General features: G+C 47.3%; 75 non-coding genes across 75 annotated transcripts; all 75 read left to right on the forward strand.

Moving 5' to 3' along the window:
* Nucleotides 1-41: 41 nt before the first annotated feature.
* Nucleotides 42-160, forward strand: LOC148994312 (5S ribosomal RNA). Its single transcript, XR_016159880.1, has one exon. It is a non-coding gene; the product is annotated as a 5S ribosomal RNA (ribosomal RNA).
* A 63-nt stretch (nucleotides 161-223) lies between these two features.
* LOC148994313 (5S ribosomal RNA) lies at nucleotides 224-342 on the forward strand. The gene has a single exon (XR_016159881.1). It is a non-coding gene; the product is annotated as a 5S ribosomal RNA (ribosomal RNA).
* Nucleotides 343-405: 63 nt separating this feature from the next.
* LOC148994314 (5S ribosomal RNA) lies at nucleotides 406-524 on the forward strand. The gene has a single exon (XR_016159882.1). It is a non-coding gene; the product is annotated as a 5S ribosomal RNA (ribosomal RNA).
* A 171-nt stretch (nucleotides 525-695) lies between these two features.
* LOC148994315 (5S ribosomal RNA) lies at nucleotides 696-814 on the forward strand. The gene has a single exon (XR_016159883.1). It is a non-coding gene; the product is annotated as a 5S ribosomal RNA (ribosomal RNA).
* Nucleotides 815-877: 63 nt separating this feature from the next.
* LOC148994316 (5S ribosomal RNA) lies at nucleotides 878-996 on the forward strand. Its single transcript, XR_016159884.1, has one exon. It is a non-coding gene; the product is annotated as a 5S ribosomal RNA (ribosomal RNA).
* Nucleotides 997-1,059: 63 nt separating this feature from the next.
* LOC148994317 (5S ribosomal RNA) lies at nucleotides 1,060-1,178 on the forward strand. The gene has a single exon (XR_016159885.1). It is a non-coding gene; the product is annotated as a 5S ribosomal RNA (ribosomal RNA).
* A 171-nt stretch (nucleotides 1,179-1,349) lies between these two features.
* On the forward strand, nucleotides 1,350-1,468 carry LOC148994318 (5S ribosomal RNA). Its single transcript, XR_016163158.1, has one exon. It is a non-coding gene; the product is annotated as a 5S ribosomal RNA (ribosomal RNA).
* A 63-nt stretch (nucleotides 1,469-1,531) lies between these two features.
* On the forward strand, nucleotides 1,532-1,650 carry LOC148994319 (5S ribosomal RNA). Its single transcript, XR_016159886.1, has one exon. It is a non-coding gene; the product is annotated as a 5S ribosomal RNA (ribosomal RNA).
* A 63-nt stretch (nucleotides 1,651-1,713) lies between these two features.
* Nucleotides 1,714-1,832, forward strand: LOC148994320 (5S ribosomal RNA). Its single transcript, XR_016159887.1, has one exon. It is a non-coding gene; the product is annotated as a 5S ribosomal RNA (ribosomal RNA).
* Nucleotides 1,833-1,895: 63 nt separating this feature from the next.
* On the forward strand, nucleotides 1,896-2,014 carry LOC148994321 (5S ribosomal RNA). The gene has a single exon (XR_016159889.1). It is a non-coding gene; the product is annotated as a 5S ribosomal RNA (ribosomal RNA).
* Nucleotides 2,015-2,077: 63 nt separating this feature from the next.
* Nucleotides 2,078-2,196, forward strand: LOC148994322 (5S ribosomal RNA). Its single transcript, XR_016159890.1, has one exon. It is a non-coding gene; the product is annotated as a 5S ribosomal RNA (ribosomal RNA).
* A 63-nt stretch (nucleotides 2,197-2,259) lies between these two features.
* LOC148994323 (5S ribosomal RNA) lies at nucleotides 2,260-2,378 on the forward strand. The gene has a single exon (XR_016159891.1). It is a non-coding gene; the product is annotated as a 5S ribosomal RNA (ribosomal RNA).
* Nucleotides 2,379-2,441: 63 nt separating this feature from the next.
* Nucleotides 2,442-2,560, forward strand: LOC148994324 (5S ribosomal RNA). Its single transcript, XR_016159892.1, has one exon. It is a non-coding gene; the product is annotated as a 5S ribosomal RNA (ribosomal RNA).
* A 63-nt stretch (nucleotides 2,561-2,623) lies between these two features.
* LOC148994325 (5S ribosomal RNA) lies at nucleotides 2,624-2,742 on the forward strand. The gene has a single exon (XR_016159893.1). It is a non-coding gene; the product is annotated as a 5S ribosomal RNA (ribosomal RNA).
* Nucleotides 2,743-2,805: 63 nt separating this feature from the next.
* On the forward strand, nucleotides 2,806-2,924 carry LOC148994326 (5S ribosomal RNA). Its single transcript, XR_016159894.1, has one exon. It is a non-coding gene; the product is annotated as a 5S ribosomal RNA (ribosomal RNA).
* Nucleotides 2,925-2,987: 63 nt separating this feature from the next.
* LOC148994327 (5S ribosomal RNA) lies at nucleotides 2,988-3,106 on the forward strand. The gene has a single exon (XR_016159895.1). It is a non-coding gene; the product is annotated as a 5S ribosomal RNA (ribosomal RNA).
* Nucleotides 3,107-3,278: 172 nt separating this feature from the next.
* Nucleotides 3,279-3,397, forward strand: LOC148994328 (5S ribosomal RNA). The gene has a single exon (XR_016159896.1). It is a non-coding gene; the product is annotated as a 5S ribosomal RNA (ribosomal RNA).
* Nucleotides 3,398-3,460: 63 nt separating this feature from the next.
* Nucleotides 3,461-3,579, forward strand: LOC148994329 (5S ribosomal RNA). Its single transcript, XR_016159897.1, has one exon. It is a non-coding gene; the product is annotated as a 5S ribosomal RNA (ribosomal RNA).
* Nucleotides 3,580-3,642: 63 nt separating this feature from the next.
* Nucleotides 3,643-3,761, forward strand: LOC148994330 (5S ribosomal RNA). The gene has a single exon (XR_016159898.1). It is a non-coding gene; the product is annotated as a 5S ribosomal RNA (ribosomal RNA).
* A 63-nt stretch (nucleotides 3,762-3,824) lies between these two features.
* Nucleotides 3,825-3,943, forward strand: LOC148994331 (5S ribosomal RNA). Its single transcript, XR_016163055.1, has one exon. It is a non-coding gene; the product is annotated as a 5S ribosomal RNA (ribosomal RNA).
* Nucleotides 3,944-4,006: 63 nt separating this feature from the next.
* On the forward strand, nucleotides 4,007-4,125 carry LOC148994332 (5S ribosomal RNA). The gene has a single exon (XR_016159900.1). It is a non-coding gene; the product is annotated as a 5S ribosomal RNA (ribosomal RNA).
* Nucleotides 4,126-4,188: 63 nt separating this feature from the next.
* LOC148994333 (5S ribosomal RNA) lies at nucleotides 4,189-4,307 on the forward strand. Its single transcript, XR_016159901.1, has one exon. It is a non-coding gene; the product is annotated as a 5S ribosomal RNA (ribosomal RNA).
* Nucleotides 4,308-4,370: 63 nt separating this feature from the next.
* LOC148994334 (5S ribosomal RNA) lies at nucleotides 4,371-4,489 on the forward strand. Its single transcript, XR_016159902.1, has one exon. It is a non-coding gene; the product is annotated as a 5S ribosomal RNA (ribosomal RNA).
* A 169-nt stretch (nucleotides 4,490-4,658) lies between these two features.
* Nucleotides 4,659-4,777, forward strand: LOC148994335 (5S ribosomal RNA). Its single transcript, XR_016159903.1, has one exon. It is a non-coding gene; the product is annotated as a 5S ribosomal RNA (ribosomal RNA).
* Nucleotides 4,778-4,840: 63 nt separating this feature from the next.
* Nucleotides 4,841-4,959, forward strand: LOC148994336 (5S ribosomal RNA). Its single transcript, XR_016159904.1, has one exon. It is a non-coding gene; the product is annotated as a 5S ribosomal RNA (ribosomal RNA).
* Nucleotides 4,960-5,022: 63 nt separating this feature from the next.
* On the forward strand, nucleotides 5,023-5,141 carry LOC148994337 (5S ribosomal RNA). Its single transcript, XR_016163344.1, has one exon. It is a non-coding gene; the product is annotated as a 5S ribosomal RNA (ribosomal RNA).
* Nucleotides 5,142-5,204: 63 nt separating this feature from the next.
* Nucleotides 5,205-5,323, forward strand: LOC148994338 (5S ribosomal RNA). The gene has a single exon (XR_016159905.1). It is a non-coding gene; the product is annotated as a 5S ribosomal RNA (ribosomal RNA).
* A 63-nt stretch (nucleotides 5,324-5,386) lies between these two features.
* On the forward strand, nucleotides 5,387-5,505 carry LOC148994339 (5S ribosomal RNA). Its single transcript, XR_016159906.1, has one exon. It is a non-coding gene; the product is annotated as a 5S ribosomal RNA (ribosomal RNA).
* Nucleotides 5,506-5,568: 63 nt separating this feature from the next.
* LOC148994340 (5S ribosomal RNA) lies at nucleotides 5,569-5,687 on the forward strand. Its single transcript, XR_016159907.1, has one exon. It is a non-coding gene; the product is annotated as a 5S ribosomal RNA (ribosomal RNA).
* A 63-nt stretch (nucleotides 5,688-5,750) lies between these two features.
* Nucleotides 5,751-5,869, forward strand: LOC148994341 (5S ribosomal RNA). Its single transcript, XR_016159908.1, has one exon. It is a non-coding gene; the product is annotated as a 5S ribosomal RNA (ribosomal RNA).
* A 63-nt stretch (nucleotides 5,870-5,932) lies between these two features.
* Nucleotides 5,933-6,051, forward strand: LOC148994342 (5S ribosomal RNA). The gene has a single exon (XR_016159909.1). It is a non-coding gene; the product is annotated as a 5S ribosomal RNA (ribosomal RNA).
* Nucleotides 6,052-6,114: 63 nt separating this feature from the next.
* LOC148994343 (5S ribosomal RNA) lies at nucleotides 6,115-6,233 on the forward strand. The gene has a single exon (XR_016159911.1). It is a non-coding gene; the product is annotated as a 5S ribosomal RNA (ribosomal RNA).
* A 171-nt stretch (nucleotides 6,234-6,404) lies between these two features.
* On the forward strand, nucleotides 6,405-6,523 carry LOC148994344 (5S ribosomal RNA). Its single transcript, XR_016159912.1, has one exon. It is a non-coding gene; the product is annotated as a 5S ribosomal RNA (ribosomal RNA).
* Nucleotides 6,524-6,586: 63 nt separating this feature from the next.
* On the forward strand, nucleotides 6,587-6,705 carry LOC148994345 (5S ribosomal RNA). Its single transcript, XR_016159913.1, has one exon. It is a non-coding gene; the product is annotated as a 5S ribosomal RNA (ribosomal RNA).
* Nucleotides 6,706-6,771: 66 nt separating this feature from the next.
* On the forward strand, nucleotides 6,772-6,890 carry LOC148994346 (5S ribosomal RNA). Its single transcript, XR_016159914.1, has one exon. It is a non-coding gene; the product is annotated as a 5S ribosomal RNA (ribosomal RNA).
* A 172-nt stretch (nucleotides 6,891-7,062) lies between these two features.
* On the forward strand, nucleotides 7,063-7,181 carry LOC148994347 (5S ribosomal RNA). The gene has a single exon (XR_016159915.1). It is a non-coding gene; the product is annotated as a 5S ribosomal RNA (ribosomal RNA).
* Nucleotides 7,182-7,244: 63 nt separating this feature from the next.
* On the forward strand, nucleotides 7,245-7,363 carry LOC148994348 (5S ribosomal RNA). Its single transcript, XR_016159916.1, has one exon. It is a non-coding gene; the product is annotated as a 5S ribosomal RNA (ribosomal RNA).
* A 63-nt stretch (nucleotides 7,364-7,426) lies between these two features.
* Nucleotides 7,427-7,545, forward strand: LOC148994349 (5S ribosomal RNA). Its single transcript, XR_016159917.1, has one exon. It is a non-coding gene; the product is annotated as a 5S ribosomal RNA (ribosomal RNA).
* A 63-nt stretch (nucleotides 7,546-7,608) lies between these two features.
* On the forward strand, nucleotides 7,609-7,727 carry LOC148994350 (5S ribosomal RNA). The gene has a single exon (XR_016159918.1). It is a non-coding gene; the product is annotated as a 5S ribosomal RNA (ribosomal RNA).
* Nucleotides 7,728-7,790: 63 nt separating this feature from the next.
* LOC148994351 (5S ribosomal RNA) lies at nucleotides 7,791-7,909 on the forward strand. The gene has a single exon (XR_016159919.1). It is a non-coding gene; the product is annotated as a 5S ribosomal RNA (ribosomal RNA).
* A 173-nt stretch (nucleotides 7,910-8,082) lies between these two features.
* Nucleotides 8,083-8,201, forward strand: LOC148994352 (5S ribosomal RNA). Its single transcript, XR_016159920.1, has one exon. It is a non-coding gene; the product is annotated as a 5S ribosomal RNA (ribosomal RNA).
* Nucleotides 8,202-8,264: 63 nt separating this feature from the next.
* LOC148994353 (5S ribosomal RNA) lies at nucleotides 8,265-8,383 on the forward strand. The gene has a single exon (XR_016159922.1). It is a non-coding gene; the product is annotated as a 5S ribosomal RNA (ribosomal RNA).
* A 63-nt stretch (nucleotides 8,384-8,446) lies between these two features.
* On the forward strand, nucleotides 8,447-8,565 carry LOC148994354 (5S ribosomal RNA). Its single transcript, XR_016159923.1, has one exon. It is a non-coding gene; the product is annotated as a 5S ribosomal RNA (ribosomal RNA).
* Nucleotides 8,566-8,628: 63 nt separating this feature from the next.
* LOC148994355 (5S ribosomal RNA) lies at nucleotides 8,629-8,747 on the forward strand. Its single transcript, XR_016159924.1, has one exon. It is a non-coding gene; the product is annotated as a 5S ribosomal RNA (ribosomal RNA).
* Nucleotides 8,748-8,918: 171 nt separating this feature from the next.
* Nucleotides 8,919-9,037, forward strand: LOC148994356 (5S ribosomal RNA). The gene has a single exon (XR_016159925.1). It is a non-coding gene; the product is annotated as a 5S ribosomal RNA (ribosomal RNA).
* A 63-nt stretch (nucleotides 9,038-9,100) lies between these two features.
* LOC148994357 (5S ribosomal RNA) lies at nucleotides 9,101-9,219 on the forward strand. Its single transcript, XR_016159926.1, has one exon. It is a non-coding gene; the product is annotated as a 5S ribosomal RNA (ribosomal RNA).
* Nucleotides 9,220-9,282: 63 nt separating this feature from the next.
* Nucleotides 9,283-9,401, forward strand: LOC148994358 (5S ribosomal RNA). Its single transcript, XR_016159927.1, has one exon. It is a non-coding gene; the product is annotated as a 5S ribosomal RNA (ribosomal RNA).
* Nucleotides 9,402-9,572: 171 nt separating this feature from the next.
* Nucleotides 9,573-9,691, forward strand: LOC148994359 (5S ribosomal RNA). Its single transcript, XR_016163159.1, has one exon. It is a non-coding gene; the product is annotated as a 5S ribosomal RNA (ribosomal RNA).
* Nucleotides 9,692-9,754: 63 nt separating this feature from the next.
* On the forward strand, nucleotides 9,755-9,873 carry LOC148994360 (5S ribosomal RNA). The gene has a single exon (XR_016159928.1). It is a non-coding gene; the product is annotated as a 5S ribosomal RNA (ribosomal RNA).
* Nucleotides 9,874-9,936: 63 nt separating this feature from the next.
* LOC148994361 (5S ribosomal RNA) lies at nucleotides 9,937-10,055 on the forward strand. Its single transcript, XR_016159929.1, has one exon. It is a non-coding gene; the product is annotated as a 5S ribosomal RNA (ribosomal RNA).
* Nucleotides 10,056-10,118: 63 nt separating this feature from the next.
* Nucleotides 10,119-10,237, forward strand: LOC148994362 (5S ribosomal RNA). The gene has a single exon (XR_016159930.1). It is a non-coding gene; the product is annotated as a 5S ribosomal RNA (ribosomal RNA).
* Nucleotides 10,238-10,300: 63 nt separating this feature from the next.
* Nucleotides 10,301-10,419, forward strand: LOC148994363 (5S ribosomal RNA). The gene has a single exon (XR_016162549.1). It is a non-coding gene; the product is annotated as a 5S ribosomal RNA (ribosomal RNA).
* A 63-nt stretch (nucleotides 10,420-10,482) lies between these two features.
* Nucleotides 10,483-10,601, forward strand: LOC148994364 (5S ribosomal RNA). Its single transcript, XR_016159931.1, has one exon. It is a non-coding gene; the product is annotated as a 5S ribosomal RNA (ribosomal RNA).
* Nucleotides 10,602-10,664: 63 nt separating this feature from the next.
* LOC148994365 (5S ribosomal RNA) lies at nucleotides 10,665-10,783 on the forward strand. The gene has a single exon (XR_016159933.1). It is a non-coding gene; the product is annotated as a 5S ribosomal RNA (ribosomal RNA).
* Nucleotides 10,784-10,846: 63 nt separating this feature from the next.
* LOC148994366 (5S ribosomal RNA) lies at nucleotides 10,847-10,965 on the forward strand. Its single transcript, XR_016159934.1, has one exon. It is a non-coding gene; the product is annotated as a 5S ribosomal RNA (ribosomal RNA).
* A 63-nt stretch (nucleotides 10,966-11,028) lies between these two features.
* On the forward strand, nucleotides 11,029-11,147 carry LOC148994367 (5S ribosomal RNA). The gene has a single exon (XR_016159935.1). It is a non-coding gene; the product is annotated as a 5S ribosomal RNA (ribosomal RNA).
* Nucleotides 11,148-11,210: 63 nt separating this feature from the next.
* On the forward strand, nucleotides 11,211-11,329 carry LOC148994368 (5S ribosomal RNA). The gene has a single exon (XR_016159936.1). It is a non-coding gene; the product is annotated as a 5S ribosomal RNA (ribosomal RNA).
* A 171-nt stretch (nucleotides 11,330-11,500) lies between these two features.
* Nucleotides 11,501-11,619, forward strand: LOC148994369 (5S ribosomal RNA). Its single transcript, XR_016159937.1, has one exon. It is a non-coding gene; the product is annotated as a 5S ribosomal RNA (ribosomal RNA).
* Nucleotides 11,620-11,682: 63 nt separating this feature from the next.
* Nucleotides 11,683-11,801, forward strand: LOC148994370 (5S ribosomal RNA). Its single transcript, XR_016159938.1, has one exon. It is a non-coding gene; the product is annotated as a 5S ribosomal RNA (ribosomal RNA).
* A 63-nt stretch (nucleotides 11,802-11,864) lies between these two features.
* Nucleotides 11,865-11,983, forward strand: LOC148994371 (5S ribosomal RNA). The gene has a single exon (XR_016159939.1). It is a non-coding gene; the product is annotated as a 5S ribosomal RNA (ribosomal RNA).
* Nucleotides 11,984-12,046: 63 nt separating this feature from the next.
* LOC148994372 (5S ribosomal RNA) lies at nucleotides 12,047-12,165 on the forward strand. Its single transcript, XR_016163056.1, has one exon. It is a non-coding gene; the product is annotated as a 5S ribosomal RNA (ribosomal RNA).
* A 63-nt stretch (nucleotides 12,166-12,228) lies between these two features.
* Nucleotides 12,229-12,347, forward strand: LOC148994373 (5S ribosomal RNA). Its single transcript, XR_016159940.1, has one exon. It is a non-coding gene; the product is annotated as a 5S ribosomal RNA (ribosomal RNA).
* A 63-nt stretch (nucleotides 12,348-12,410) lies between these two features.
* LOC148994374 (5S ribosomal RNA) lies at nucleotides 12,411-12,529 on the forward strand. Its single transcript, XR_016159941.1, has one exon. It is a non-coding gene; the product is annotated as a 5S ribosomal RNA (ribosomal RNA).
* Nucleotides 12,530-12,592: 63 nt separating this feature from the next.
* LOC148994375 (5S ribosomal RNA) lies at nucleotides 12,593-12,711 on the forward strand. Its single transcript, XR_016159942.1, has one exon. It is a non-coding gene; the product is annotated as a 5S ribosomal RNA (ribosomal RNA).
* A 169-nt stretch (nucleotides 12,712-12,880) lies between these two features.
* On the forward strand, nucleotides 12,881-12,999 carry LOC148994376 (5S ribosomal RNA). The gene has a single exon (XR_016159944.1). It is a non-coding gene; the product is annotated as a 5S ribosomal RNA (ribosomal RNA).
* A 63-nt stretch (nucleotides 13,000-13,062) lies between these two features.
* On the forward strand, nucleotides 13,063-13,181 carry LOC148994377 (5S ribosomal RNA). Its single transcript, XR_016159945.1, has one exon. It is a non-coding gene; the product is annotated as a 5S ribosomal RNA (ribosomal RNA).
* Nucleotides 13,182-13,244: 63 nt separating this feature from the next.
* On the forward strand, nucleotides 13,245-13,363 carry LOC148994378 (5S ribosomal RNA). Its single transcript, XR_016163345.1, has one exon. It is a non-coding gene; the product is annotated as a 5S ribosomal RNA (ribosomal RNA).
* A 63-nt stretch (nucleotides 13,364-13,426) lies between these two features.
* LOC148994379 (5S ribosomal RNA) lies at nucleotides 13,427-13,545 on the forward strand. The gene has a single exon (XR_016159946.1). It is a non-coding gene; the product is annotated as a 5S ribosomal RNA (ribosomal RNA).
* A 63-nt stretch (nucleotides 13,546-13,608) lies between these two features.
* Nucleotides 13,609-13,727, forward strand: LOC148994380 (5S ribosomal RNA). The gene has a single exon (XR_016159947.1). It is a non-coding gene; the product is annotated as a 5S ribosomal RNA (ribosomal RNA).
* A 63-nt stretch (nucleotides 13,728-13,790) lies between these two features.
* On the forward strand, nucleotides 13,791-13,909 carry LOC148994381 (5S ribosomal RNA). The gene has a single exon (XR_016159948.1). It is a non-coding gene; the product is annotated as a 5S ribosomal RNA (ribosomal RNA).
* Nucleotides 13,910-13,972: 63 nt separating this feature from the next.
* Nucleotides 13,973-14,091, forward strand: LOC148994382 (5S ribosomal RNA). Its single transcript, XR_016159949.1, has one exon. It is a non-coding gene; the product is annotated as a 5S ribosomal RNA (ribosomal RNA).
* A 63-nt stretch (nucleotides 14,092-14,154) lies between these two features.
* Nucleotides 14,155-14,273, forward strand: LOC148994383 (5S ribosomal RNA). Its single transcript, XR_016159950.1, has one exon. It is a non-coding gene; the product is annotated as a 5S ribosomal RNA (ribosomal RNA).
* Nucleotides 14,274-14,336: 63 nt separating this feature from the next.
* On the forward strand, nucleotides 14,337-14,455 carry LOC148994384 (5S ribosomal RNA). The gene has a single exon (XR_016159951.1). It is a non-coding gene; the product is annotated as a 5S ribosomal RNA (ribosomal RNA).
* A 63-nt stretch (nucleotides 14,456-14,518) lies between these two features.
* Nucleotides 14,519-14,637, forward strand: LOC148994385 (5S ribosomal RNA). The gene has a single exon (XR_016159952.1). It is a non-coding gene; the product is annotated as a 5S ribosomal RNA (ribosomal RNA).
* Nucleotides 14,638-14,808: 171 nt separating this feature from the next.
* LOC148994386 (5S ribosomal RNA) lies at nucleotides 14,809-14,927 on the forward strand. The gene has a single exon (XR_016159953.1). It is a non-coding gene; the product is annotated as a 5S ribosomal RNA (ribosomal RNA).
* Nucleotides 14,928-14,986: the final 59 nt, after the last annotated feature.

A 14,986-nucleotide genomic window follows, 5' to 3' on the forward strand; every position in this document is an offset into this window, starting at 1 on the left:
GTTCTAACCATTCAAATAGCCCAATTTTGGCAGCAGATTTCGCTTACGGCCATACCACCTTGAGAACGCCCGAACTCGTCTGATCTCGGAAGCTAAGCAGGGTCGGGCCTGGTTAGTACTTGGATGGGAGACCGCCTGGGAATACCAGGTGCTGTAAGCTTTATGTAGTTTACTACCCTAATGTTCTAACCATTCAAATAGCCCAATTTTGGCAGCAGATTTCGCTTACGGCCATACCACCTTGAGAACGCCCGAACTCGTCTGATCTCGGAAGCTAAGCAGGGTCGGGCCTGGTTAGTACTTGGATGGGAGACCGCCTGGGAATACCAGGTGCTGTAAGCTTAATGTAGTTTACTACCCTAATGTTCTAACCATTCAAATAGCCCAATTTTGGCAGCAGATTTCGCTTACGGCCATACCACCTTGAGAACGCCCGAACTCGTCTGATCTCGGAAGCTAAGCAGGGTCGGGCCTGGTTAGTACTTGGATGGGAGACCGCCTGGGAATACCAGGTGCTGTAAGCTTTATTGTTTAAAAAAAAAAAAAAAAAAAAAGAGTCAATGAAATGTTTCAAAAATCCTAAATTGTCTTTTTTCCCCTCAAAATTCCTGAAATAGTCTCTCAGTTTCTTCAGAAAGCCTGAAAGAGTCTCTTTTTTTTCTTCTTCAAATAGCCCAATTTTGGCTGCAGATTTCGCTTACGGCCATACCACCTTGAGAACGCCCGAACTCGTCTGATCTCGGAAGCTAAGCAGGGTCGGGCCTGGTTAGTACTTGGATGGGAGACCGCCTGGGAATACCAGGTGCTGTAAGCTTTATGTAGTTTACTACCCTAATGTTCTAACCATTCAAATAGCCCAATTTTGGCAGCAGATTTCGCTTACGGCCATACCACCTTGAGAACGCCCGAACTCGTCTGATCTCGGAAGCTAAGCAGGGTCGGGCCTGGTTAGTACTTGGATGGGAGACCGCCTGGGAATACCAGGTGCTGTAAGCTTTATGTAGTTTACTACCCTAATGTTCTAACCATTCAAATAGCCCAATTTTGGCAGCAGATTTCGCTTACGGCCATACCACCTTGAGAACGCCCGAACTCGTCTGATCTCGGAAGCTAAGCAGGGTCGGGCCTGGTTAGTACTTGGATGGGAGACCGCCTGGGAATACCAGGTGCTGTAAGCTTTATTGTTTAAAAAAAAAAAAAAAAAAAAGAGTCAATGAAATGTTTCAAAAATCCTAAATTGTCTTTTTTCCCCCTCAAAATTCCTGAAATAGTCTCTCAGTTTCTTAAGAAAGCCTGAAAGAGTCTCTTTTTTTTCTTCTTCAAATAGCCCAATTTTGGCTGCAGATTTCGCTTACGGCCATACCACCTTGAGAACGCCCGAACTCGTCTGATCTCGGAAGCTAAGCAGGGTCGGGCCTGGTTAGTACTTGGATGGGAGACCGCCTGGGAATACCAGATGCTGTAAGCTTTATGTAGTTTACTACCCTAATGTTCTAACCATTCAAATAGCCCAATTTTGGCAGCAGATTTCGCTTACGGCCATACCACCTTGAGAACGCCCGAACTCGTCTGATCTCGGAAGCTAAGCAGGGTCGGGCCTGGTTAGTACTTGGATGGGAGACCGCCTGGGAATACCAGGTGCTGTAAGCTTTATGTAGTTTACTACCCTAATGTTCTAACCATTCAAATAGCCCAATTTTGGCAGCAGATTTCGCTTACGGCCATACCACCTTGAGAACGCCCGAACTCGTCTGATCTCGGAAGCTAAGCAGGGTCGGGCCTGGTTAGTACTTGGATGGGAGACCGCCTGGGAATACCAGGTGCTGTAAGCTTAATGTAGTTTACTACCCTAATGTTCTAACCATTCAAATAGCCCAATTTTGGCAGCAGATTTCGCTTACGGCCATACCACCTTGAGAACGCCCGAACTCGTCTGATCTCGGAAGCTAAGCAGGGTCGGGCCTGGTTAGTACTTGGATGGGAGACCGCCTGGGAATACCAGGTGCTGTAAGCTTTATGTAGTTTACTACCCTAATGTTCTAACCATTCAAATAGCCCAATTTTGGCAGCAGATTTCGCTTACGGCCATACCACCTTGAGAACGCCCGAACTCGTCTGATCTCGGAAGCTAAGCAGGGTCGGGCCTGGTTAGTACTTGGATGGGAGACCGCCTGGGAATACCAGGTGCTGTAAGCTTTATGTAGTTTACTACCCTAATGTTCTAACCATTCAAATAGCCCAATTTTGGCAGCAGATTTCGCTTACGGCCATACCACCTTGAGAACGCCCGAACTCGTCTGATCTCGGAAGCTAAGCAGGGTCGGGCCTGGTTAGTACTTGGATGGGAGACCGCCTGGGAATACCAGGTGCTGTAAGCTTAATGTAGTTTACTACCCTAATGTTCTAACCATTCAAATAGCCCAATTTTGGCAGCAGATTTCGCTTACGGCCATACCACCTTGAGAACGCCCGAACTCGTCTGATCTCGGAAGCTAAGCAGGGTCGGGCCTGGTTAGTACTTGGATGGGAGACCGCCTGGGAATACCAGGTGCTGTAAGCTTTATGTAGTTTACTACCCTAATGTTCTAACCATTCAAATAGCCCAATTTTGGCAGCAGATTTCGCTTACGGCCATACCACCTTGAGAACGCCCGAACTCGTCTGATCTCGGAAGCTAAGCAGGGTCGGGCCTGGTTAGTACTTGGATGGGAGACCGCCTGGGAATACCAGGTGCTGTAAGCTTTATGTAGTTTACTACCCTAATGTTCTAACCATTCAAATAGCCCAATTTTGGCAGCAGATTTCGCTTACGGCCATACCACCTTGAGAACGCCCGAACTCGTCTGATCTCGGAAGCTAAGCAGGGTCGGGCCTGGTTAGTACTTGGATGGGAGACCGCCTGGGAATACCAGGTGCTGTAAGCTTTATGTAGTTTACTACCCTAATGTTCTAACCATTCAAATAGCCCAATTTTGGCAGCAGATTTCGCTTACGGCCATACCACCTTGAGAACGCCCGAACTCGTCTGATCTCGGAAGCTAAGCAGGGTCGGGCCTGGTTAGTACTTGGATGGGAGACCGCCTGGGAATACCAGGTGCTGTAAGCTTTATTGTTTAAAAAAAAAAAAAAAAAAAAAGAGTCAATGAAATGTTTCAAAAATCCTAAATTGTCTTTTTTCCCCCTCAAAATTCCTGAAATAGTCTCTCAGTTTCTTAAGAAAGCCTGAAAGAGTCTCTTTTTTTTCTTCTTCAAATAGCCCAATTTTGGCTGCAGATTTCGCTTACGGCCATACCACCTTGAGAACGCCCGAACTCGTCTGATCTCGGAAGCTAAGCAGGGTCGGGCCTGGTTAGTACTTGGATGGGAGACCGCCTGGGAATACCAGGTGCTGTAAGCTTTATGTAGTTTACTACCCTAATGTTCTAACCATTCAAATAGCCCAATTTTGGCAGCAGATTTCGCTTACGGCCATACCACCTTGAGAACGCCCGAACTCGTCTGATCTCGGAAGCTAAGCAGGGTCGGGCCTGGTTAGTACTTGGATGGGAGACCGCCTGGGAATACCAGGTGCTGTAAGCTTTATGTAGTTTACTACCCTAATGTTCTAACCATTCAAATAGCCCAATTTTGGCAGCAGATTTCGCTTACGGCCATACCACCTTGAGAACGCCCGAACTCGTCTGATCTCGGAAGCTAAGCAGGGTCGGGCCTGGTTAGTACTTGGATGGGAGACCGCCTGGGAATACCAGGTGCTGTAAGCTTAATGTAGTTTACTACCCTAATGTTCTAACCATTCAAATAGCCCAATTTTGGCAGCAGATTTCGCTTACGGCCATACCACCTTGAGAACGCCCGAACTCGTCTGATCTCGGAAGCTAAGCAGGGTCGGGCCTGGTTAGTACTTGGATGGGAGACCGCCTGGGAATACCAGGTGCTGTAACCTTTATGTAGTTTACTACCCTAATGTTCTAACCATTCAAATAGCCCAATTTTGGCAGCAGATTTCGCTTACGGCCATACCACCTTGAGAACGCCCGAACTCGTCTGATCTCGGAAGCTAAGCAGGGTCGGGCCTGGTTAGTACTTGGATGGGAGACCGCCTGGGAATACCAGGTGCTGTAAGCTTTATGTAGTTTACTACCCTAATGTTCTAACCATTCAAATAGCCCAATTTTGGCAGCAGATTTCGCTTACGGCCATACCACCTTGAGAACGCCCGAACTCGTCTGATCTCGGAAGCTAAGCAGGGTCGGGCCTGGTTAGTACTTGGATGGGAGACCGCCTGGGAATACCAGGTGCTGTAAGCTTTATGTAGTTTACTACCCTAATGTTCTAACCATTCAAATAGCCCAATTTTGGCAGCAGATTTCGCTTACGGCCATACCACCTTGAGAACGCCCGAACTCGTCTGATCTCGGAAGCTAAGCAGGGTCGGGCCTGGTTAGTACTTGGATGGGAGACCGCCTGGGAATACCAGGTGCTGTAAGCTTTATTGTTTAAAAAAAAAAAAAAAAAAAGAGTCAATGAAATGTTTCAAAAATCCTAAATTGTCTTTTTTCCCCTCAAAATTCCTGAAATAGTCTCTCAGTTTCTTCAGAAAGCCTGAAAGAGTCTCTTTTTTTTCTTCTTCAAATAGCCCAATTTTGGCTGCAGATTTCGCTTACGGCCATACCACCTTGAGAACGCCCGAACTCGTCTGATCTCGGAAGCTAAGCAGGGTCGGGCCTGGTTAGTACTTGGATGGGAGACCGCCTGGGAATACCAGGTGCTGTAAGCTTTATGTAGTTTACTACCCTAATGTTCTAACCATTCAAATAGCCCAATTTTGGCAGCAGATTTCGCTTACGGCCATACCACCTTGAGAACGCCCGAACTCGTCTGATCTCGGAAGCTAAGCAGGGTCGGGCCTGGTTAGTACTTGGATGGGAGACCGCCTGGGAATACCAGGTGCTGTAAGCTTTATGTAGTTTACTACCCTAATGTTCTAACCATTCAAATAGCCCAATTTTGGCAGCAGATTTCGCTTACGGCCATACCACCTTGAGAACGCCCGAACTCGTCTGATCTCGGAAGCTAAGCAGGGTCGCGCCTGGTTAGTACTTGGATGGGAGACCGCCTGGGAATACCAGGTGCTGTAAGCTTTATGTAGTTTACTACCCTAATGTTCTAACCATTCAAATAGCCCAATTTTGGCAGCAGATTTCGCTTACGGCCATACCACCTTGAGAACGCCCGAACTCGTCTGATCTCGGAAGCTAAGCAGGGTCGGGCCTGGTTAGTACTTGGATGGGAGACCGCCTGGGAATACCAGGTGCTGTAAGCTTTATGTAGTTTACTACCCTAATGTTCTAACCATTCAAATAGCCCAATTTTGGCAGCAGATTTCGCTTACGGCCATACCACCTTGAGAACGCCCGAACTCGTCTGATCTCGGAAGCTAAGCAGGGTCGGGCCTGGTTAGTACTTGGATGGGAGACCGCCTGGGAATACCAGGTGCTGTAAGCTTAATGTAGTTTACTACCCTAATGTTCTAACCATTCAAATAGCCCAATTTTGGCAGCAGATTTCGCTTACGGCCATACCACCTTGAGAACGCCCGAACTCGTCTGATCTCGGAAGCTAAGCAGGGTCGGGCCTGGTTAGTACTTGGATGGGAGACCGCCTGGGAATACCAGGTGCTGTAAGCTTTATGTAGTTTACTACCCTAATGTTCTAACCATTCAAATAGCCCAATTTTGGCAGCAGATTTCGCTTACGGCCATACCACCTTGAGAACGCCCGAACTCGTCTGATCTCGGAAGCTAAGCAGGGTCGGGCCTGGTTAGTACTTGGATGGGAGACCGCCTGGGAATACCAGGTGCTGTAAGCTTTATGTAGTTTACTACCCTAATGTTCTAACCATTCAAATAGCCCAATTTTGGCAGCAGATTTCGCTTACGGCCATACCACCTTGAGAACGCCCGAACTCGTCTGATCTCGGAAGCTAAGCAGGGTCGGGCCTGGTTAGTACTTGGATGGGAGACCGCCTGGGAATACCAGGTGCTGTAAGCTTTATGTAGTTTACTACCCTAATGTTCTAACCATTCAAATAGCCCAATTTTGGCAGCAGATTTCGCTTACGGCCATACCACCTTGAGAACGCCCGAACTCGTCTGATCTCGGAAGCTAAGCAGGGTCGGGCCTGGTTAGTACTTGGATGGGAGACCGCCTGGGAATACCAGGTGCTGTAAGCTTTATTGTTTAAAAAAAAAAAAAAAAAAAAAGAGTCAATGAAATGTTTCAAAAATCCTAAATTGTCTTTTTTCCCCTCAAAATTCCTGAAATAGTCTCTCAGTTTCTTCAGAAAGCCTGAAAGAGTCTCTTTTTTTTCTTCTTCAAATAGCCCAATTTTGGCTGCAGATTTCGCTTACGGCCATACCACCTTGAGAACGCCCGAACTCGTCTGATCTCGGAAGCTAAGCAGGGTCGGGCCTGGTTAGTACTTGGATGGGAGACCGCCTGGGAATACCAGGTGCTGTAAGCTTTATGTAGTTTACTACCCTAATGTTCTAACCATTCAAATAGCCCAATTTTGGCAGCAGATTTCGCTTACGGCCATACCACCTTGAGAACGCCCGAACTCGTCTGATCTCGGAAGCTAAGCAGGGTCGGGCCTGGTTAGTACTTGGATGGGAGACCGCCTGGGAATACCAGGTGCTGTAAGCTTTATGTAGTTTACTACTACTCTAATGTTCTAACCATTCAAATAGCCCAATTTTGGCAGCAAATTTCGCTTACGGCCATACCACCTTGAGAACGCCCGAACTCGTCTGATCTCGGAAGCTAAGCAGGGTCGGGCCTGGTTAGTACTTGGATGGGAGACCGCCTGGGAATACCAGGTGCTGTAAGCTTTATTGTTTAAAAAAAAAAAAAAAAAAAAAAGAGTCAATGAAATGTTTCAAAAATCCTAAATTGTCTTTTTTCCCCTCAAAATTCCTGAAATAGTCTCTCAGTTTCTTCAGAAAGCCTGAAAGAGTCTCTTTTTTTTCTTCTTCAAATAGCCCAATTTTGGCTGCAGATTTCGCTTACGGCCATACCACCTTGAGAACGCCCGAACTCGTCTGATCTCGGAAGCTAAGCAGGGTCGGGCCTGGTTAGTACTTGGATGGGAGACCGCCTGGGAATACCAGGTGCTGTAAGCTTTATGTAGTTTACTACCCTAATGTTCTAACCATTCAAATAGCCCAATTTTGGCAGCAGATTTCGCTTACGGCCATACCACCTTGAGAACGCCCGAACTCGTCTGATCTCGGAAGCTAAGCAGGGTCGGGCCTGGTTAGTACTTGGATGGGAGACCGCCTGGGAATACCAGGTGCTGTAAGCTTTATGTAGTTTACTACCCTAATGTTCTAACCATTCAAATAGCCCAATTTTGGCAGCAGATTTCGCTTACGGCCATACCACCTTGAGAACGCCCGAACTCGTCTGATCTCGGAAGCTAAGCAGGGTCGGGCCTGGTTAGTACTTGGATGGGAGACCGCCTGGGAATACCAGGTGCTGTAAGCTTTATGTAGTTTACTACCCTAATGTTCTAACCATTCAAATAGCCCAATTTTGGCAGCAGATTTCGCTTACGGCCATACCACCTTGAGAACGCCCGAACTCGTCTGATCTCGGAAGCTAAGCAGGGTCGGGCCTGGTTAGTACTTGGATGGGAGACCGCCTGGGAATACCAGGTGCTGTAAGCTTTATGTAGTTTACTACCCTAATGTTCTAACCATTCAAATAGCCCAATTTTGGCAGCAGATTTCGCTTACGGCCATACCACCTTGAGAACGCCCGAACTCGTCTGATCTCGGAAGCTAAGCAGGGTCGGGCCTGGTTAGTACTTGGATGGGAGACCGCCTGGGAATACCAGGTGCTGTAAGCTTTATTGTTTAAAAAAAAAAAAAAAAAAAAAAGAGTCAATGAAATGTTTCAAAAATCCTAAATTGTCTTTTTTCCCCCTCAAAATTCCTGAAATAGTCTCTCAGTTTCTTAAGAAAGCCTGAAAGAGTCTCTTTTTTTTCTTCTTCAAATAGCCCAATTTTGGCTGCAGATTTCGCTTACGGCCATACCACCTTGAGAACGCCCGAACTCGTCTGATCTCGGAAGCTAAGCAGGGTCGGGCCTGGTTAGTACTTGGATGGGAGACCGCCTGGGAATACCAGGTGCTGTAAGCTTTATGTAGTTTACTACCCTAATGTTCTAACCATTCAAATAGCCCAATTTTGGCAGCAGATTTCGCTTACGGCCATACCACCTTGAGAACGCCCGAACTCGTCTGATCTCGGAAGCTAAGCAGGGTCGGGCCTGGTTAGTACTTGGATGGGAGACCGCCTGGGAATACCAGGTGCTGTAAGCTTTATGTAGTTTACTACCCTAATGTTCTAACCATTCAAATAGCCCAATTTTGGCAGCAGATTTCGCTTACGGCCATACCACCTTGAGAACGCCCGAACTCGTCTGATCTCGGAAGCTAAGCAGGGTCGGGCCTGGTTAGTACTTGGATGGGAGACCGCCTGGGAATACCAGGTGCTGTAAGCTTAATGTAGTTTACTACCCTAATGTTCTAACCATTCAAATAGCCCAATTTTGGCAGCAGATTTCGCTTACGGCCATACCACCTTGAGAACGCCCGAACTCGTCTGATCTCGGAAGCTAAGCAGGGTCGGGCCTGGTTAGTACTTGGATGGGAGACCGCCTGGGAATACCAGGTGCTGTAAGCTTTATTGTTTAAAAAAAAAAAAAAAAAAAAAGAGTCAATGAAATGTTTCAAAAATCCTAAATTGTCTTTTTTCCCCTCAAAATTCCTGAAATAGTCTCTCAGTTTCTTCAGAAAGCCTGAAAGAGTCTCTTTTTTTTCTTCTTCAAATAGCCCAATTTTGGCTGCAGATTTCGCTTACGGCCATACCACCTTGAGAACGCCCGAACTCGTCTGATCTCGGAAGCTAAGCAGGGTCGGGCCTGGTTAGTACTTGGATGGGAGACCGCCTGGGAATACCAGGTGCTGTAAGCTTTATGTAGTTTACTACCCTAATGTTCTAACCATTCAAATAGCCCAATTTTGGCAGCAGATTTCGCTTACGGCCATACCACCTTGAGAACGCCCGAACTCGTCTGATCTCGGAAGCTAAGCAGGGTCGGGCCTGGTTAGTACTTGGATGGGAGACCGCCTGGGAATACCAGGTGCTGTAAGCTTTATGTAGTTTACTACCCTAATGTTCTAACCATTCAAATAGCCCAATTTTGGCAGCAGATTTCGCTTACGGCCATACCACCTTGAGAACGCCCGAACTCGTCTGATCTCGGAAGCTAAGCAGGGTCGGGCCTGGTTAGTACTTGGATGGGAGACCGCCTGGGAATACCAGGTGCTGTAAGCTTTATTGTTTAAAAAAAAAAAAAAAAAAAAGAGTCAATGAAATGTTTCAAAAATCCTAAATTGTCTTTTTTCCCCCTCAAAATTCCTGAAATAGTCTCTCAGTTTCTTAAGAAAGCCTGAAAGAGTCTCTTTTTTTTCTTCTTCAAATAGCCCAATTTTGGCTGCAGATTTCGCTTACGGCCATACCACCTTGAGAACGCCCGAACTCGTCTGATCTCGGAAGCTAAGCAGGGTCGGGCCTGGTTAGTACTTGGATGGGAGACCGCCTGGGAATACCAGATGCTGTAAGCTTTATGTAGTTTACTACCCTAATGTTCTAACCATTCAAATAGCCCAATTTTGGCAGCAGATTTCGCTTACGGCCATACCACCTTGAGAACGCCCGAACTCGTCTGATCTCGGAAGCTAAGCAGGGTCGGGCCTGGTTAGTACTTGGATGGGAGACCGCCTGGGAATACCAGGTGCTGTAAGCTTTATGTAGTTTACTACCCTAATGTTCTAACCATTCAAATAGCCCAATTTTGGCAGCAGATTTCGCTTACGGCCATACCACCTTGAGAACGCCCGAACTCGTCTGATCTCGGAAGCTAAGCAGGGTCGGGCCTGGTTAGTACTTGGATGGGAGACCGCCTGGGAATACCAGGTGCTGTAAGCTTAATGTAGTTTACTACCCTAATGTTCTAACCATTCAAATAGCCCAATTTTGGCAGCAGATTTCGCTTACGGCCATACCACCTTGAGAACGCCCGAACTCGTCTGATCTCGGAAGCTAAGCAGGGTCGGGCCTGGTTAGTACTTGGATGGGAGACCGCCTGGGAATACCAGGTGCTGTAAGCTTTATGTAGTTTACTACCCTAATGTTCTAACCATTCAAATAGCCCAATTTTGGCAGCAGATTTCGCTTACGGCCATACCACCTTGAGAACGCCCGAACTCGTCTGATCTCGGAAGCTAAGCAGTGTCGGGCCTGGTTAGTACTTGGATGGGAGACCGCCTGGGAATACCAGGTGCTGTAAGCTTTATGTAGTTTACTACCCTAATGTTCTAACCATTCAAATAGCCCAATTTTGGCAGCAGATTTCGCTTACGGCCATACCACCTTGAGAACGCCCGAACTCGTCTGATCTCGGAAGCTAAGCAGGGTCGGGCCTGGTTAGTACTTGGATGGGAGACCGCCTGGGAATACCAGGTGCTGTAAGCTTAATGTAGTTTACTACCCTAATGTTCTAACCATTCAAATAGCCCAATTTTGGCAGCAGATTTCGCTTACGGCCATACCACCTTGAGAACGCCCGAACTCGTCTGATCTCGGAAGCTAAGCAGGGTCGGGCCTGGTTAGTACTTGGATGGGAGACCGCCTGGGAATACCAGGTGCTGTAAGCTTTATGTAGTTTACTACCCTAATGTTCTAACCATTCAAATAGCCCAATTTTGGCAGCAGATTTCGCTTACGGCCATACCACCTTGAGAACGCCCGAACTCGTCTGATCTCGGAAGCTAAGCAGGGTCGGGCCTGGTTAGTACTTGGATGGGAGACCGCCTGGGAATACCAGGTGCTGTAAGCTTTATGTAGTTTACTACCCTAATGTTCTAACCATTCAAATAGCCCAATTTTGGCAGCAGATTTCGCTTACGGCCATACCACCTTGAGAACGCCCGAACTCGTCTGATCTCGGAAGCTAAGCAGGGTCGGGCCTGGTTAGTACTTGGATGGGAGACCGCCTGGGAATACCAGGTGCTGTAAGCTTTATGTAGTTTACTACCCTAATGTTCTAACCATTCAAATAGCCCAATTTTGGCAGCAGATTTCGCTTACGGCCATACCACCTTGAGAACGCCCGAACTCGTCTGATCTCGGAAGCTAAGCAGGGTCGGGCCTGGTTAGTACTTGGATGGGAGACCGCCTGGGAATACCAGGTGCTGTAAGCTTTATTGTTTAAAAAAAAAAAAAAAAAAAAGAGTCAATGAAATGTTTCAAAAATCCTAAATTGTCTTTTTTCCCCCTCAAAATTCCTGAAATAGTCTCTCAGTTTCTTAAGAAAGCCTGAAAGAGTCTCTTTTTTTTCTTCTTCAAATAGCCCAATTTTGGCTGCAGATTTCGCTTACGGCCATACCACCTTGAGAACGCCCGAACTCGTCTGATCTCGGAAGCTAAGCAGGGTCGGGCCTGGTTAGTACTTGGATGGGAGACCGCCTGGGAATACCAGGTGCTGTAAGCTTTATGTAGTTTACTACCCTAATGTTCTAACCATTCAAATAGCCCAATTTTGGCAGCAGATTTCGCTTACGGCCATACCACCTTGAGAACGCCCGAACTCGTCTGATCTCGGAAGCTAAGCAGGGTCGGGCCTGGTTAGTACTTGGATGGGAGACCGCCTGGGAATACCAGGTGCTGTAAGCTTTATGTAGTTTACTACCCTAATGTTCTAACCATTCAAATAGCCCAATTTTGGCAGCAGATTTCGCTTACGGCCATACCACCTTGAGAACGCCCGAACTCGTCTGATCTCGGAAGCTAAGCAGGGTCGGGCCTGGTTAGTACTTGGATGGGAGACCGCCTGGGAATACCAGGTGCTGTAAGCTTAATGTAGTTTACTACCCTAATGTTCTAACCATTCAAATAGCCCAATTTTGGCAGCAGATTTCGCTTACGGCCATACCACCTTGAGAACGCCCGAACTCGTCTGATCTCGGAAGCTAAGCAGGGTCGGGCCTGGTTAGTACTTGGATGGGAGACCGCCTGGGAATACCAGGTGCTGTAACCTTTATGTAGTTTACTACCCTAATGTTCTAACCATTCAAATAGCCCAATTTTGGCAGCAGATTTCGCTTACGGCCATACCACCTTGAGAACGCCCGAACTCGTCTGATCTCGGAAGCTAAGCAGGGTCGGGCCTGGTTAGTACTTGGATGGGAGACCGCCTGGGAATACCAGGTGCTGTAAGCTTTATGTAGTTTACTACCCTAATGTTCTAACCATTCAAATAGCCCAATTTTGGCAGCAGATTTCGCTTACGGCCATACCACCTTGAGAACGCCCGAACTCGTCTGATCTCGGAAGCTAAGCAGGGTCGGGCCTGGTTAGTACTTGGATGGGAGACCGCCTGGGAATACCAGGTGCTGTAAGCTTTATGTAGTTTACTACCCTAATGTTCTAACCATTCAAATAGCCCAATTTTGGCAGCAGATTTCGCTTACGGCCATACCACCTTGAGAACGCCCGAACTCGTCTGATCTCGGAAGCTAAGCAGGGTCGGGCCTGGTTAGTACTTGGATGGGAGACCGCCTGGGAATACCAGGTGCTGTAAGCTTTATTGTTTAAAAAAAAAAAAAAAAAAAGAGTCAATGAAATGTTTCAAAAATCCTAAATTGTCTTTTTTCCCCTCAAAATTCCTGAAATAGTCTCTCAGTTTCTTCAGAAAGCCTGAAAGAGTCTCTTTTTTTTCTTCTTCAAATAGCCCAATTTTGGCTGCAGATTTCGCTTACGGCCATACCACCTTGAGAACGCCCGAACTCGTCTGATCTCGGAAGCTAAGCAGGGTCGGGCCTGGTTAGTACTTGGATGGGAGACCGCCTGGGAATACCAGGTGCTGTAAGCTTTATGTAGTTTACTACCCTAATGTTCTAACCATTCAAATAGCCCAATTTTGGCAGCAGATTTCGCTTACGGCCATACCACCTTGAGAACGCCCGAACTCGTCTGATCTCGGAAGCTAAGCAGGGTCGGGCCTGGTTAGTACTTGGATGGGAGACCGCCTGGGAATACCAGGTGCTGTAAGCTTTATGTAGTTTACTACCCTAATGTTCTAACCATTCAAATAGCCCAATTTTGGCAGCAGATTTCGCTTACGGCCATACCACCTTGAGAACGCCCGAACTCGTCTGATCTCGGAAGCTAAGCAGGGTCGCGCCTGGTTAGTACTTGGATGGGAGACCGCCTGGGAATACCAGGTGCTGTAAGCTTTATGTAGTTTACTACCCTAATGTTCTAACCATTCAAATAGCCCAATTTTGGCAGCAGATTTCGCTTACGGCCATACCACCTTGAGAACGCCCGAACTCGTCTGATCTCGGAAGCTAAGCAGGGTCGGGCCTGGTTAGTACTTGGATGGGAGACCGCCTGGGAATACCAGGTGCTGTAAGCTTTATGTAGTTTACTACCCTAATGTTCTAACCATTCAAATAGCCCAATTTTGGCAGCAGATTTCGCTTACGGCCATACCACCTTGAGAACGCCCGAACTCGTCTGATCTCGGAAGCTAAGCAGGGTCGGGCCTGGTTAGTACTTGGATGGGAGACCGCCTGGGAATACCAGGTGCTGTAAGCTTAATGTAGTTTACTACCCTAATGTTCTAACCATTCAAATAGCCCAATTTTGGCAGCAGATTTCGCTTACGGCCATACCACCTTGAGAACGCCCGAACTCGTCTGATCTCGGAAGCTAAGCAGGGTCGGGCCTGGTTAGTACTTGGATGGGAGACCGCCTGGGAATACCAGGTGCTGTAAGCTTTATGTAGTTTACTACCCTAATGTTCTAACCATTCAAATAGCCCAATTTTGGCAGCAGATTTCGCTTACGGCCATACCACCTTGAGAACGCCCGAACTCGTCTGATCTCGGAAGCTAAGCAGGGTCGGGCCTGGTTAGTACTTGGATGGGAGACCGCCTGGGAATACCAGGTGCTGTAAGCTTTATGTAGTTTACTACCCTAATGTTCTAACCATTCAAATAGCCCAATTTTGGCAGCAGATTTCGCTTACGGCCATACCACCTTGAGAACGCCCGAACTCGTCTGATCTCGGAAGCTAAGCAGGGTCGGGCCTGGTTAGTACTTGGATGGGAGACCGCCTGGGAATACCAGGTGCTGTAAGCTTTATGTAGTTTACTACCCTAATGTTCTAACCATTCAAATAGCCCAATTTTGGCAGCAGATTTCGCTTACGGCCATACCACCTTGAGAACGCCCGAACTCGTCTGATCTCGGAAGCTAAGCAGGGTCGGGCCTGGTTAGTACTTGGATGGGAGACCGCCTGGGAATACCAGGTGCTGTAAGCTTTATGTAGTTTACTACCCTAATGTTCTAACCATTCAAATAGCCCAATTTTGGCAGCAGATTTCGCTTACGGCCATACCACCTTGAGAACGCCCGAACTCGTCTGATCTCGGAAGCTAAGCAGGGTCGGGCCTGGTTAGTACTTGGATGGGAGACCGCCTGGGAATACCAGGTGCTGTAAGCTTTATTGTTTAAAAAAAAAAAAAAAAAAAAGAGTCAATGAAATGTTTCAAAAATCCTAAATTGTCTTTTTTCCCCCTCAAAATTCCTGAAATAGTGTTTCAGTTTCTTAAGAAAGCCTGAAAGAGTCTCTTTTTTTTCTTCTTCAAATAGCCCAATTTTGGCTGCAGATTTCGCTTACGGCCATACCACCTTGAGAACGCCCGAACTCGTCTGATCTCGGAAGCTAAGCAGGGTCGGGCCTGGTTAGTACTTGGATGGGAGACCGCCTGGGAATACCAGGTGCTGTAAGCTTTATGTAGTTTACTACCCTAATGTTCTAACCATTCAAATAGCCCAATTTTGGCAGCAGA

Source organism: Pimephales promelas, chromosome 3 (genome assembly GCF_988280905.1).
Source record: "Pimephales promelas chromosome 3, fPimPro1.hap1.1, whole genome shotgun sequence".
Taxonomy (NCBI): Eukaryota; Metazoa; Chordata; class Actinopteri; order Cypriniformes; family Leuciscidae; genus Pimephales; species Pimephales promelas.